The sequence below is a fragment of the Marmota monax genome, unplaced genomic scaffold (genome assembly GCF_021218885.2).
Source record: "Marmota monax isolate L192 unplaced genomic scaffold, Marmota_monax_Labrador192_F-V1.1 WCK01_AAM20220418_F8-fsc00083, whole genome shotgun sequence".
Lineage (NCBI taxonomy): Eukaryota > Metazoa > Chordata > Mammalia > Rodentia > Sciuridae > Marmota > Marmota monax.
This window is the reverse complement of record NW_026692848.1, coordinates 5,899,214-5,913,952: the sequence shown is the minus strand read 5'-3', so window position 1 is coordinate 5,913,952 and position 14,739 is coordinate 5,899,214. Positions and strand designations below refer to the sequence as shown.

Genomic DNA, 14,739 nt, shown 5'->3' with positions numbered 1-14,739 from the left:
AAGGGGGAAAAAAAGATGAAAACATAGGAAAAACTTATGATCCTGGCTTGGACAAAAATTTCTTAGATAAGCAATCAGAAGCAGGTCCATAAAAGAATTGATAACTTAGAGTTCATCAAAATGAAAATTTTGCCTTTGGAAAAACAGGTAAGTTAGGGAAAAGGGAGTCAAATACTGAGAGAATATCTTTGCAAAGCATGTATTTGGTTTGGGATATATTCTTGTATCCAGGATATATAAAGAACTCTCAAAACACAGTAAGAAAACTAATGACCCAAGTAAAACTAATACTTTACCAAAGAAGATATGTGTGTAGCCTGGTATGGTGGCCCAAGCCTGTAATCCCACCAACTCAGGAGGCTGAAGCAGGAGATCACAAGTTTGAGGTCAGCCTGTGCAACATAGGGAGACTCTCTGCTAATTACTGAGACACTGTCTCAAAATAAAAAATAAAAATGACTATGAATGTAGCTCAGTAATAAAGGGCCTGCAGGTTCAACCTCCAGTGCTCAAAAATACTCAGAAGAAAGAAAAAAAAAAGGATATACTACAAGCCTACTAAAACTGAAAAGACTAATCATACCAAATATTGGTGAAGATGTGGACAAGTGGAACTATGATACATGGCTCTGGGAATGTAACTGATAATCCCACTGGAAAAGAGTCGGGCAGTTTTTAAAATTTAAACATAACACCAACCATATGACCAAAGTAATCTACATTTTGCAACAGAAGCAATTGTCTGTTCAACAACTTGCACATGAACATCTGCAGTGATGTCAATTGTAATAGCGCAATAGCCAAAAGCAGATACAAAAACAGGTGTAGGGATGAGCAGCTTAAGGCAAAACCCCCAACAGAACAACACTCAGCTGTAAAAACCAACAGACCAGTCACGTGAGCCAATCCCAAAATAAGCATGTTTAATAAAACTAGCCAGTCTCACAGATAAATACTGTATGGCTTCATTGACGAACATTCTAGAAAGAACAAGCTCAGCTAGAGGCACAAAGCAGGTGGGGATGAGGACAGGAGGAGGGAGGACTCACGGGTCACCAGGGAACCTCAGGGCTGTGGACTCCTGTGTGAGCAAGGTGTTTTTCTGGATGTACACAAGTGCTAAAACTATTGACTTGTACACTCCAGATATGTTCAGTTTACTATCTTCTACTATAAAAAGAGCAATGCAAATTATTTTTAGGAATAAGACATATGTAGTGGTAAACGGACTGATGAGTAGGTCCCAGAAGTCTTGAGCTATCAGCAGTGGCCTCGGGGAACACTGGTGTTCAGTTCATTATTCTGCTTTATGACTCACGTACACATAATAAACTTGGTGTATATTGAAAGTACTGATCCTCATACGTAAGTAAAATAGTCTCTTTTATGTGACATGTGCACATGTATATGTACATGTCTGTGCCTGTACATGTATGTATGTGTGTTTATGGATGGGAGCTTAAATCTGGGATAAAAGGAAGATAATAAACCAGGAAAAACTCCTCACAAAAGCCCATCACAATATCATATCCTGAACCAGGAATTTTGATTAATCAGTTCTTTGCATGTGATGTAAACAAAACAAAACAATATCACTACTGATTTTCAAATCCACTGGGTAATTTCCCAATCATTTAATTTAAAAAACAAAATTAGCACGCAAATCTAAGCAGATCTGGGATTTTTTAATTTATGACAAAAATTATCCATAAATACATAAGAATTAACATGATTTTAAAATTAAACGATTGATTTTAGAAGGAAACGTTGTATTCCACCGCTTCATTAGTGACAGCTGAGAAATGGGTGGGCCAGGACCCTCCTGCCCTAGGTCCTGGGGGCTTCAGCCTCCTGGTGGGCACTCCTGGAATGTAAGGAGACCCAGACCCAGGGTCTTCCTGGCACTCTGTTGGCTGCTCATGCTTGCCATCGATTCCGGATTCCAGGGTGCAGGGTCGCCGAGCACTTTCTTAATTAAGAGCTCCAGGATATTGACTATCTTCATTTCCCCTGGGCCTCTTTTCTTAAGTCTTGGGTAAAATTAAAAACGTTCTGTACCATTTTTCAACTCATCCCAAGGGAAATGGCCTCAATTTACTATAAAAATGTCAATGGCTGGCTAGTGACCTAATCTCAAAGGGTCAGGCGCCTATTCCAACCTCTGGATTCTATAGTCCCAGGGTCAAGCAATGATTGCAAAGCCCCTCCCAGGGCTGCATTCCAAGACCCAGTCAGTAAAGCCACCCAGGACTGAAGGAAGTGCCTGGTGACACCACAGCCAGCCAACAGCACAGTCCTGGGGCCTCCTTGAAAGGTCAGCCTGAAAACACAGGCTGAAATGCACTTCTGAGCTTGACCTTGGCATTCCCTCGAGACAGGTATTCTGAAAGTACACGAGGCTGTTTTGGAGAAGCCAATCTAGATATTTAGGCTAATCTATTTTATAAATTATTTTGAGTGCTATAACATGCCCTTCAGCCTTTCAGAATTGGCTTCATGACATTTTTCAAGACCGCCTTCTTTAGATAAAGAATTATTGGGGCTGGGGATGTGGCTCAAGAAGTAGCGCGTTCACCTGGCATGCACGCGGCACTGGGTTCCATCCTCAGCACCACATACAAACAAAGATGTGTCCGCCGAAAACTAAAAAATAAATATTAAAAAATTCTTTCTCTTTTTCTCTCAAAAAAAAAAAGAATTATATGTAAAAAGAATAAACCCAACTTAAACTGCATACAGTTTAAATCAGTTGAAATTTCATTCTCAGAAATTCTAAACCTCCAGGAATCTTTTCAAGAATCCATGATGAAAACAATAGCGTTCACATACAAATTAGTAGTGCCCACTGGTGACAGCACAGGGGACAGTTGTCCAGAGCTCATTGAAATGTGATCCACTGTATGGGAGGCCAGGCCTAGAATCCCCATATTCCTTTACTCAGATGAACAACGTGTAAGACCACAGACTCTCATTCTGACCCTCTGAATGAAAGCTATAGGCAAGCTGTCATTTGGTCAGCATATCGATTAAGTTATGCAAATGAGCGTAAAAACACAGGATGTGATAGAAGACAAATGAAATATCATGCATGCATCACAATGTAGAAGGAATTTCTGAAGGAAAATATATTCAAATGTTCCCAGGGATTATGAGTCGGATAAAATTAAGTCCTGCTGTATTGTTATGTAATGTTTGTGTGCTACATTTACCTAAGGGCTTATCCTAAAGCAATATGCTGCTGCTCTTACCACTTGCCTGAGGATGGAAAAATATCAATGGATTTAGAAGTTTTAAACCTCTTTATTAGATGTGCTGTAATCACACATAAAACTACCTCACAGACAGCTTTGAGAACTGCTTTGCCTGAGGTCTCTGGTACTAATACTTCAAGAGATTAGAAACATCTTACTTAAAAAGGGCCTTGTCCCCCATAGAAATCAAATGAGCCCTGACACATGAGGCAGAAAAGGAGATAGTATGAGTGACAGTGCCCTTAATTGCCCAAGGTTCGTATCATAGATTAAAAACCAATCTCAGAAATGAAAAGGCAACATGGCCAAATATTTGTCACAACACTAATTTACTGAATGCACAGAGGAAATCACATTAGTATGGATGTAAGTAGTTTTCTCTGCAGTGCTCAATGATTGGATTTACTGACTTGCTTGGGTTTCGGGAAGACAGCAGCTGATGGTCAATGTCAACCCAAGTAAGGAGCCGTGGTTAATCAGCACGTGACTGCATGCTCTCTGTGCTGCCCACCGTGGTTTTGCAGTGAGAGTTTCCTCTCCCTCCGCCCCAGTACCATAGATTTTTTTCTTGCATTCCCCTTGGGTATTCTAGTTTTACTCTGCTATAAATAATCTCTCCATAGTTAAAGCATTCTATTATTTTATGACCTAATGGACCACAGGATTTAAATTATAGTCATCTAACATGAAACACTGCCCTTCCATTCTAACCTTTATGTGCCTTATTTCCTGTGTCTTTTTTCCTCTGAAAATGGGAAATTAGGGCCATTTATATGCTGAATATTGATCAGAAGAGAAAAATATATGAGGTATGAGTTATATTCTGACTACAGTGATTTTCCATTCATTCAGTATTACTTATCACATCAATCACTTAATCCTGCAGCATAAGTCCTTTTTTCCTTTATGATGAAAAGGTGTTTTTTTTTTTCTGAAAAGAGGAATGAATAATCTGATTTTCTTCAGAGCTCACAAAATCTCAGAAAGATTTACTGAAAACTCATTGCTTAAGATTGGTAGGACTTTGATAAAGGTTTCTTTTATGGTTTTAATGTTGGGTTTAGTTATCTTGGAGTGTGTCTAACATGAATGGAAACTTTATTTCAGTGATGGGACAGCTCTGACTTTTTCAGTCCAATAAAAGCTGATGATTACAAAGGTCACATCTTCTTTCTGACTGGCAGGCCAAAAGAATATGAAGAAGAGTGATGGGTAGATCCCAGTTCTGCCCTAGACCTTCTCAGTGGGCTGGAAGTGGCTTGGGTGCTTTGAGTTGCCACAGTTCCTGGGGTGGACACTGCTGCTTCAGCAGGCAGTGACCCAGAAAATCCCACGTGAAAAGGAATTGTCCCTTAAACAGCACATTAGCACCTATGAGAAAGCCTGGTTGTCTCATGGGCATGGCCCCCTCTGCCTTATCGTCAGGAAATTCAAAAGCATTTCCCGGGCATCTACCAAATGCTAGGCCTGGAGAAAGGGGGGTGAATGAAAAACAGCTCCCTCCTTCCCAGGCCTCCCTCTCTACAGGGGAGAAGGAACTGGTCAACACAGGTCTTGGCAGACATATTCTGTAAGCCAGCAACAGGAACAAAGGAATTCAGGAACAAAAGCCATCAGCTTTTCTTGGAAAAGGATCAGAGCCTGGGGAAGGCTTGCAGGAGAGGTGGCACTCAAGCCAGGCCTTGGGGGATCAGAAGAAGGTGCCAGAGGGAGGAGGGCTGAGGACTAGGCAGTGGAGGGCAGATGTGTGCCCAGACACAGAGAAGAGCAGGAAAAACTGCACCCTGGAGTGTGGGGTGGCTGGTCCACCTGCTCCCTCCAGGGCTGGGGATTCTCCTCTTGTTCATAATTCTCCCTCCTCGCCTGTAATCAATCACATTGCCTATAGGTGGTGGGACCAGGAAACCATACAGCTCTTGGTCCAAAAAGCCCATGTTTGGTAAAATGCTGTTCCTGTGTTGATATAAATGAGTGTGTAGACATATATATTTGCATGTGTGTGTGACTCTGGATTAACTCCTTTTTGGAGGCAGAGTAACTAGACGACGACACAGACACAGCCCTTTCCTGAGGGCAAAACTGCAGCTCCCTTAGAGGGACATTGTCTTTTGGGGTCACAGGATCCTCAGGAGAGAAGTCAAAACCGTCTCGCAACAATACAGGAAGGACTGCAGCAACCCCGGCTTCCTGGGCATCAGCCCGGCCTCGGTGATACTTTCTACCTGCCAAGGTGATTTTAAATGTGTATATTGAATTAGTGTTTCTATAGATTATATTTTTATTTGCATTATTTTTGAGGAGCTATATAAAGAAGAGCTAAGGACAAACTTCTGCTCTAAGCCCCTCTCCATACAAGAAAGAATCCTAGAGTAAAAATCTCTAAAATTTAAAGGAATTCAAAGGAACTCTGAAAGACTCCATGATGTTCTACATTTCATATATGTTTGTCAGAATGAAATAAATCCCATGAAACAGTTTAAAGGAAATTTAAGTATCTAAGAAATCTATGTCAATTAGTCAAAATAAGGGAGGTGAACTCATCTGATAAGAGAAAACAAAAGTGGAAAGCCCTTGGGGCCACCTTGGGCAACGCTCTATGGGGAATTCCCACAGCACCCAGGCAGGTGACGCTCGATCCACTTCTGACCTTCCAACGACAAGAACCTTACCGTTGTACAAGAAAGGCTACCTGCCCCTCAGTAGCTCAAGCGCTTAGAACGTTCCCTTTAGCAAAAAAACCTACCTCTCTAGAGCTTCCACTCAAAGAAACCATCTCTAGAGTGACCTAGGTTCTGTCCTCTGGAGGCTCAAAGAACAAATCAGACCTTTTAAAAATGATGCCCTTTGCCATATTCTTTTTTTTTTGGGGGGGGGGGTACCATGGATTGAACCCAGGGGCACTTACATACTGAGCCACAACTCTAGTCCCCCCTTTTTTTTGTATTTTATTTAGAGATAAGGCCTAAGTTACTACTGAGGCTTGCTTTAAACTCGTGATCCTCCTGTCTCAGACTCCAGAGTGGTTGGACTGCAGGTATGCGCCACGGGCCCATCCCCCTTGCCATATTCAGTGCTCTTACCAGGATCCTGTTGTGCTTCTTTTCCAGTCTTTCCACACTCTGCATGGGATGTGGGGTCTGCCCGGGTCTTATCTTGGATGAGGTCTTCATGGGCAGTGGCTTCGGACCTCTTTCCCCATGACCACACGTTCTGAACGTACACAACGGTTTCCTTCTACCTTTTACTTGTGTAATGGTTTTTCCTAAGACGAAGCACACAGCTTCACTTTTGTCACCGCTGAGTGTCCCCGATTTTGGCCCATAATTCTGGGGTGCAGGTTTACCTGAAGTCGGACCCTGGGTCTTTCAGGCTCAGAGTCAAGCCTCTACGCGTTCCTTCTGTGTTCTCATAAAGCAATGGGAAAAGTGTGCCGCGAAGCCCTGACCAGGCAGCCCTGGGACCTGCCCTGGGAGACTCCCTGTTCCACTGTGCCCCGGTTCTAAGGGAAGCTGTTCCGGAAGCTGTGAGTCCACCAGTCCCTCCTCCGTGGTTCTGTGGAAGACGATGAAGAAGGCAGGTGTATACTACATGCCACCCACTGCCCAGCACGCACCCACTGTGCATGAGGAACCTGGGAGGGTCCAAGGGCTAACCAAGGCCACAAGGCCAGGTGGCGGGAGGTGCTCGGCTCCCCCACAGACCCGCTAATCCCAGGTCCATAGCCCCCACTTAGTCACCTCCAGAGAAGGTCAGCCAATGGTCACTCTCCTTTGTTGCTCCATTAACATTCACAATCGTCTCAGTGCCAATGTCATCACTGGACCACAACCCAGCCTTCACTGGTCCTCCCTGCCCTCTGAGTACTCAGGATGCCTTGAACAGTCTCCAGGGGCTGGTGACAAACCTGACAGGTGACAGTTTCCATGAAAATGGGGACATTCCTGCATTTGTAGCCTCTGCCCACCAGCTGGGCATCAAGGTGACAGATGCCACGTCCCTTCCATGACTCTCAGGACTGTGATGTGAACAGCCCACATTTAGAAACTTGGATCCTTGTGGATGAAACAGGCCCTGAGGACAGGCTGGAATCACCATCCCTGGGCACTAGGGCCACATCTTAAATCCCCTTCTTCCCTTGTCCCCACCTATAAAATGGTTCCTAATGCCATTCTATGGTAGGCGTTATGGCTTGAGAGGCGATTGGGTCTTTAATAGGGAAGATGCTTTTCCCGAGGCAGTGTATGCTTGCTCTGTGGGGCTGAGTGGGTGCTGAGGGGGTGCTTGTTCTGAGTGTGCCTGGCACCCCTCGACTCCTCCCTCTGTCCTTCACTCTTGCACACACTTTGACCATGTGATGCAATCTGTCATGTTGTTACACAACCAGGGCCCTCACCAAGCAGGCGTCATGCTGTGTGAATCTCCCAGCTTCCAGAACTGTAAGCTAAATAGCTTTAGTTTTAGAAAGTGTCCAGCCTCGGGTATTTTGTAATAGCAATATAAAATGGACTAAAAATAGGTTGATTTTGATAAATAAAAGGGACAATACTTGCAAAGCACCTAACCTAGTTCACAGGGTACTGTAGACATGCAAAATCAGCCATCACTTCAAACAGTAAGTTATTCCTTCACTATCTGCTTATTTCTAAGTTTTCATTACCTTTCACGTTATTTTCTTCAACGTAATTATTTATTCTTTTAGCTATAACACAAACAAAATAAAATACTTCTGTTTTTCTCGACAATTCATTAAAATCTCACCATTGATTCTAAGCTCTGGGCCTAACTTTCCTTTTAGGTTTCAGAAAACTGTTCAGGACCATAATATCCACCCACTGATAGTTCATGCTGTCAGCAACACAGGCTGCAGCTTTTTCTTGCTTGGCTCTAGAAGATGTTTTCGTCACATCCCCTAGTTCTTCATGCTTGTCCTTGGTCACTTGCTATTTCTCTCAGCATTTATCTTTCATTCCAAAATGTAAATGCAAGGGCTGGGGAAAGCTCAGGGCTGGAGCACTTTCCCAGCACGCGCAAGGCCCTAGTTCCTTCCCTAGACCACAAAAAAGAAAAAAAAAATCAAAATGTAAACTCAGTGGGAAATCCCTAAATTGGTTTTGTTAGATAGTACCCCACTTCCTCTAGAAGCTTAAATCAAAATCCTGCCCAGTGACTGAGCTCTGGCTGTCCTGTACATGCAGGCGAGGTATGTTTCCTTAACTCAAGGTGTGTGTCTGACAGGCATGGCCATTCCTTTGTTGCTGACTGGGGACCTCCATCCTGATGGAGTTTCTGTTTCTGACATGGAACTCAGTCTAGATAAGCTGGCCCCTCGCACTTGCCTCCTCTTTCTAAGAAGATATGAACAACAAATTAAGCCCCAAAGTAACTATTTCAGTGGGAAACACACAGCCTTTGATCATCCCATAAATAATGATTGAGCTCCTACAACATGCAGGTCATCTTTGCGCATCTACAGTCTCATCTCTAAAGGCCACAGATGTTTGTCCAGCCCAAGCAGGATTAACCCAGGCATGTGCTTTCTTTGGCTAAAGTAGGGCATTAAACAATAAGCTAATTCAAAACACAGGAATTTCTCATAAAAATCCAAATTGTGAATGTCTTTTGAAAAACTGAAAGATCTAGCCACTCTGCACCTGTGTCTCCATGGGCAAAAATTGGCTATAGACAAGTAGGTGATGCTCTGTCAGACCTTACTTCCCTCGTAAATGAAGGCAACTTCTCCAGGTGCAGTGAGGCCCAGACATCCGGGTTCAAGGCACTCCACAGGCTGCTCCACCCACGCCCTCTGGAGCCCTGGAGGCACTGGGTTTAGACCTCTGTCCTGCAGCACTGCCACAACATCCTACCCTGGAGGACTCCTGTGAAGTATCTCCACCTTTGTAAAAGTATTCTGTTAGTCTAAACCCTGGCCAACATTGCTCTTTGTGAACAGTGGGGAAAAGACACCCTGATTCCTCTTTGTATCCCCTGCTGAAAAGTTGTTGTGAAATACTGATAATTTAGATCATGATACATGTTCCTTTATGCCAAAAATCATCATAATGAATAACATATCAAACCTGCCAAGTGCACTGTGAACAGTGCCCCTTCCCACGTAATGCTGGTGAGCATAGCCCAGAGGGTGCAACCATCCCTGTGGCCCTGATGGTACTTCCCCCTGACACCACCAAGGTCAGCCCCACTGTCCCCCACACCAAGACCATGGGGCCTCTGAGAGGTTCCCACTGAAGCTGGTCTAAAGTGCTCCGCCCCGTGGAGGGCTCCAGGCTGCAGTGGAAAAGTCACTGTGCGTCCTCACCAGCCCGCCGTCAGTCACCCGAGCCAACACTGAGGGAGCGTCTTCCTCTCGTCTAGGAGACACTAAGCCCTGAGACGATGCTGCTGCTGCTGTTTCCTTCCTTTCTTTTCCCAGTTTCAGGTGGAAAAGTGGATGGTGAGTTCTTGGTAAGAAAGAAAGACAACTCACTCTCTCCCTCTAAACCTCCCTGTCTCTACTAGTCTCTTCTCACAAAAACTAAAGCAAATGAAATGTCACATTTAAGAAAGAGTCATGAAAAATATACCTATTAAACCATAACGAGTGTCTGGTGCGGGGACAGAGGACCGCTCCCATTCTTCTGCAGGAAGGACGAAGCCTTCCAACATTTCTATTTTTCTGTAGCGTTCATCATGCACCAAGCCGTGCGTGTTTGTCATCAGGGTCGTGGAGAAAGTCATGCAGCAGGTGCAGCCTGGGATCTGTGGGGTCCAGGCCCTTTCCACCCCACTGGGCTTCCCCTGAGAGCAAGAGCTCGAGTTGTGGGGGCACAGACCGTGGAACCCAGGAAAAGGTAGGAAAATCACAGACCCTCATCTTGTAAAAGGGTCCATGAAAGCAACTACGTTTTTCTGAGGTCAAGTGGATGAGGGAAGTTGAGGAAGCCTGGACCCAGACTTGCTAAGCCCCCAATGGGTGAGAGAGACTCCGCGTTCCCTGGGATGAGCGCTCCCTGTGAGCCAAGGACTGCAGATACCATTCCCAGGGAGGCCCCTGAGAGCAGATGAACCTCACTCTAAAGAGCTCCTCACTCTACACAGCTCACTCTAATCCGCCCCCTCTTCTGCACGTGGACAGGACCAGTATAAGCACTCACATGGTGGGAAATCCTAAATTGTTAGCAGAATGAAGAACAGAACATACGTGTTAATTTAGGATACAAAAAATATGTGAACCACTATTTTAATCCTCACAAGAACACCTGCATGATTATAATACCGTTTTTCTCCATCTACTCCCATATATCAGTAGTGTGCAGACTTGGGGATTTCACAGAAAAACAGAATTCATTTTAAATATAATTTTTTAAAAAAGAAAAAACAATACACAAATTGGAGCTACCATCCTAGTATCGCCAGCTTTTATCTTTTCCAAGTATATATTTTTTAAGATGTCCATGTCATTTTTTAAAAAATGATGCTATACCAACAAAGGAGAAAATGCCCAATCAGGGAGATTAAATCCCTAAAGCAAGACCACCCTCTAAACTGAATGAACAGCCTTCAGTAGTTCCATGGCACTGTTTTGACATTATTTACATCTACCACGCGTGGTCTAGATAGGCCCTCTTCCCTGGCCCTGCAGCACCTCTGACACCCCTCCGGTGGAGAAGTCACCCAAGTGGGAAAGCCATGCACAGAGCAACAAGGGTGACCAACTGCCCCAGGACCCAAGGGGTACCTGGGAACGGAACTTGGAGTGCCCAAACTGGAAAAGTCCCCAGTAAACCCGGATGGCTTGGCCCCAAGAAAGAACAGCTAGATTCAGGCCATGACAGCGATGCTTCCGCGTGTTGGTGCTCCCCGCAGCCTGACAGAGCTGCCTCACACAGGAGTGTTCCCGTCCACAGGAGCCACTGTAGCAAGGGCCACCCACAACAGGGTGGGGTCTCCACAGCTGAAACACCCAGGTGGAGCCAGGAGTACAGACACATCCAGAAGTTCTGACCCCTTTGGGGTTTCTTCTGATACCTAAATAGGTGATTGGGTGCTTTCATAAAGCTCAACAGAAAGTACACATCAAAACTTTTTAAAGTATAAAGTGTTCATATTACTCTATCTTCAGCATTTTTTTTTTTTAACTAGAAATCCATCTGCACGCTCTCAATGCCAATTTTGGTACATGTTCTGGCTTCGAGCATCTCCTCTCTCTGGACGCCTCAGGGGAATGTTTGGGTAATGGGGAGAACTGTATCCAAACAGTCTCCACAATCTTAAAAGTTAAAGCCACCCATCTGCTGCAGTTGACGGTGCCAACTGCCGAGGACTGAACTGATAAAGATTCACACCCTCGTGCTGATTCTCTACAGGATGGAGGAATGAAGAGTATGTGTCAAAAACCTGAAGATGATTGATGCCTGCCATCTCATCAGCACTGTGTCTTACACTTCATTTCGATTGATGGGTTGAGATTGCACTTGGAATGGGCAACAGGTGCATCATGTTGCCCAACGAGCGTGACACTTGCTCTCCACAAAGGTAAGACACAAACCTGCACCTCAGAATACATTCAACAAGGTCCGCCACACTCCAGCAGGTCCAAGAAAGGGCAGGGCTGTGGCCCATTCCCAGCGATGTTAACTCCCTAAGGGGAGGGTCTGGCTCCAGAAACCAGCCATCTCTAAAGGTCCTGGTGGCCCAGCAGGCTCCGAAGTGTGAGCACCAGCCTTCTGTTCATTTTTCCACCTCAGGGCTGGAAGAACTTGTCCACACTGGGGAAAAGAGGGTTCTCTGGCTGTCAGACTGAGATTGCTGAGGACCATGCTGGAGGTATCCAAGTAGGAGAGCAACTCTCTGATCCAATGCCTATTGGTAAGACAGGATCTGCACCTCAGAATACATTCAACAAGGTCTGCCACACTCCAGCAGGTCCAAGAAAGGGCAGGGGTGCTTGGCCTATTCTCAGAGATATTAACTCTGGAAATGACTGTTTCTCAGAGCACGTGGCACCTTTTAACATTACTCCTATTTATCTCATTAGTGCAAATATTTAATTAGTAAATTCCTGTCTCTAAAAGGGAAATATTGACTTGAAAGCAACTACTTTCAGCCATAAGATCATAAACACAACCTGGCAATCTATTTAGTATAAACTGACCTAATTAGGCAGGGTCTTTCAAATATCCAACCAAATGATTCTATTACAAAGCACCACCCAAAATACTAGTCAGGAAGTTACCTCTTTCCTCACATGCCCACAGCATGTGAAGTGGTTTTTATGTTTGCACAATGTTTAAAAGGGTTCATCTATAACTGAATGGGTAATCAGATGACTTCTCATTTTTTTCTGAGTTCAACACATTTGGGTCAATTCCTTAGATAAATGCACTTACTTATAAAAATGTGCTATTAATGCTGCTACATTAGCACATAATGAATAATCCAAGGTATTTTCAGACTTAATCAGCTTTGGGTAAATTGGGAGGGATTTGAGAACAGAGAGAGGGCTGATGGCTCTGCAGCTCTGTCCAACACTCAGAGTGTGCAGAGCCTGCTGCGGAGCCTCCCAGTCTCGCTGGCAGCTGCAGCATCAGCGGGACCTGATCCATCGTCATTACTCCTTGGCCCCACACTGGCTGTCAGGCCGCATGGGCCTAAGAACAGGAATTAATAACTTGGCAGTCAGTTATATGGGAAAGAGACATAGGAACCTACCGGAAAGCAGGGAAAATGAGCCGAATCAACACAAGAGTGCCTTAATTAGATTTAAATTGAAGGGCACAGGACTATGGAACATTTTCAGGAAATGTGTGTCACCTTTTTAGGACAAAGTAACAAACCACTTCTAACCAGAAAGTGGCCAGACAGAAATTCCTTATTAGCATATCAGAGTATACATTTATATTTCATTCTAATGTGCTTTTAAATATTTTTTTAAACTTTGGAGAGAATACATCTACAAATATCTTTTAAAGTAAGCATGCAGAGGTACTCTGCTGTAAATAACGACATACTGGGACAATGACCTGGGAGACAGAAAGGAGAAGAGGAATTTGTCCCCGACTTCAAGGTTTTTATAGGCTGCAGGCAAGATAGATACACACTCATGATCACAAGGAGACAATAAGACTAATGGGGAAATCTCAAAAAAATTAGCCTCTGGGTTTTGTGATTTTATATTTCATGCAGCCAAGAAAATCAGAAGAACTCTCTAATTCTGCATTTTCGTTCAAATTACTTGTATTTTGCCTATTTCAATTTGAATATAAAATTTAATAGGATTCTCTCTTGATAAGTATTTATTCAATCCTATTCTAACATGTAAATCATTCTCCTAGGAACTAGTTAGGAAAGCTAACTTTTTAAAGGTCTCTGAATAAAAAGATATAGTCAAACCAAAATGAAATTCTTCCTGAATACAAATGTCTAGGATTTTCCCTGTAGGAAATTAGCAGATATCTGATAGAATCCTGCTCTAAAAAGGACAATGCAATTTAACTGTGAAGTTCTGCACTATAAAAACCGTTGTAAAAAATCTGTATTCATTTCCACCATTGAAAATCGAATGTTCTTCTAAATCTAGGTGGTAAGTGAATTTATACTGTGGAGGCATTTTTCTTAATGAAGTGTATCTCTTTGTGTCTCACTAATTGGTATACTGGTTCTTCAAGAGCTGATATGTAAATATGCATATCCATGTCTGAATGACTGCTAAGCCCTTTTTGTGAGTGACTAATACAGCCTTCTTTTTTAGTTCTGCATCAACCCATTTGGTACACAGCAGCAAAGGGAAAGAATATTTCAACTTGTCCAACTGTTACTGAACATAGTCATCTTCAGTATCCTTGAGCAGTTGGTTTCAGGACCAAAATCCACAAATTCTCATCCCCTTATATCAGGTGATACAATATCCACATCTAACCTTCACTCATCCTCCTGTACCCTAAATCATCTTTAGATTACTTGCAATACTTAATACCATGCATATACTATACCAAAAGTTGCCATAATGTATTATTTAGGAAATAATAACAAGGGAAAAAATTCTGTCCATATTCAGCACTGATGTATATTTTTATATATTTTTTTGATCTGTAACTGGTTGGATTTGCAGGTGCAGAACCCATAATTATAGAGGACAAATATGATACAAAGTTTCTGTAGTGAGTTTCAGCTCACCTAAAAAATGAACTTTAAAGATTCCTTTAAAATTTTATTCTTAACATAATTGCAATATAATTTTTCCAAAGATAAGTGAGAAATGTGGATACTACTTTTAAAAACATAAAACAAAACAAAAATCCTCTTATTGAATAAGACCCTGAATGAGCTATTGATCTGTGAATTAGCTGGAGGGACAGTGGATTGTAGTTTATATACATTATCTCATATGATCTTCTCAATGATCTTAATGAGGTGCTGTTCTGATACATATTTTGTGGTTGAAAAACACCAGTGCTTAAAGAAGTGTGGCCCTAGCTAGTAAGTAGTAGGC

The 14,739-nt window shown here is 43.2% G+C and overlaps 1 protein-coding gene across 4 annotated transcripts in view; it reads right to left on the bottom strand.

Annotated features, from left to right (window-relative positions):
- Positions 1-14,739, bottom strand: part of Prkn (parkin RBR E3 ubiquitin protein ligase) — a 1,229,219-nt gene that overhangs the window by 908,820 nt on the left and 305,660 nt on the right. The window lies entirely within an intron of this gene.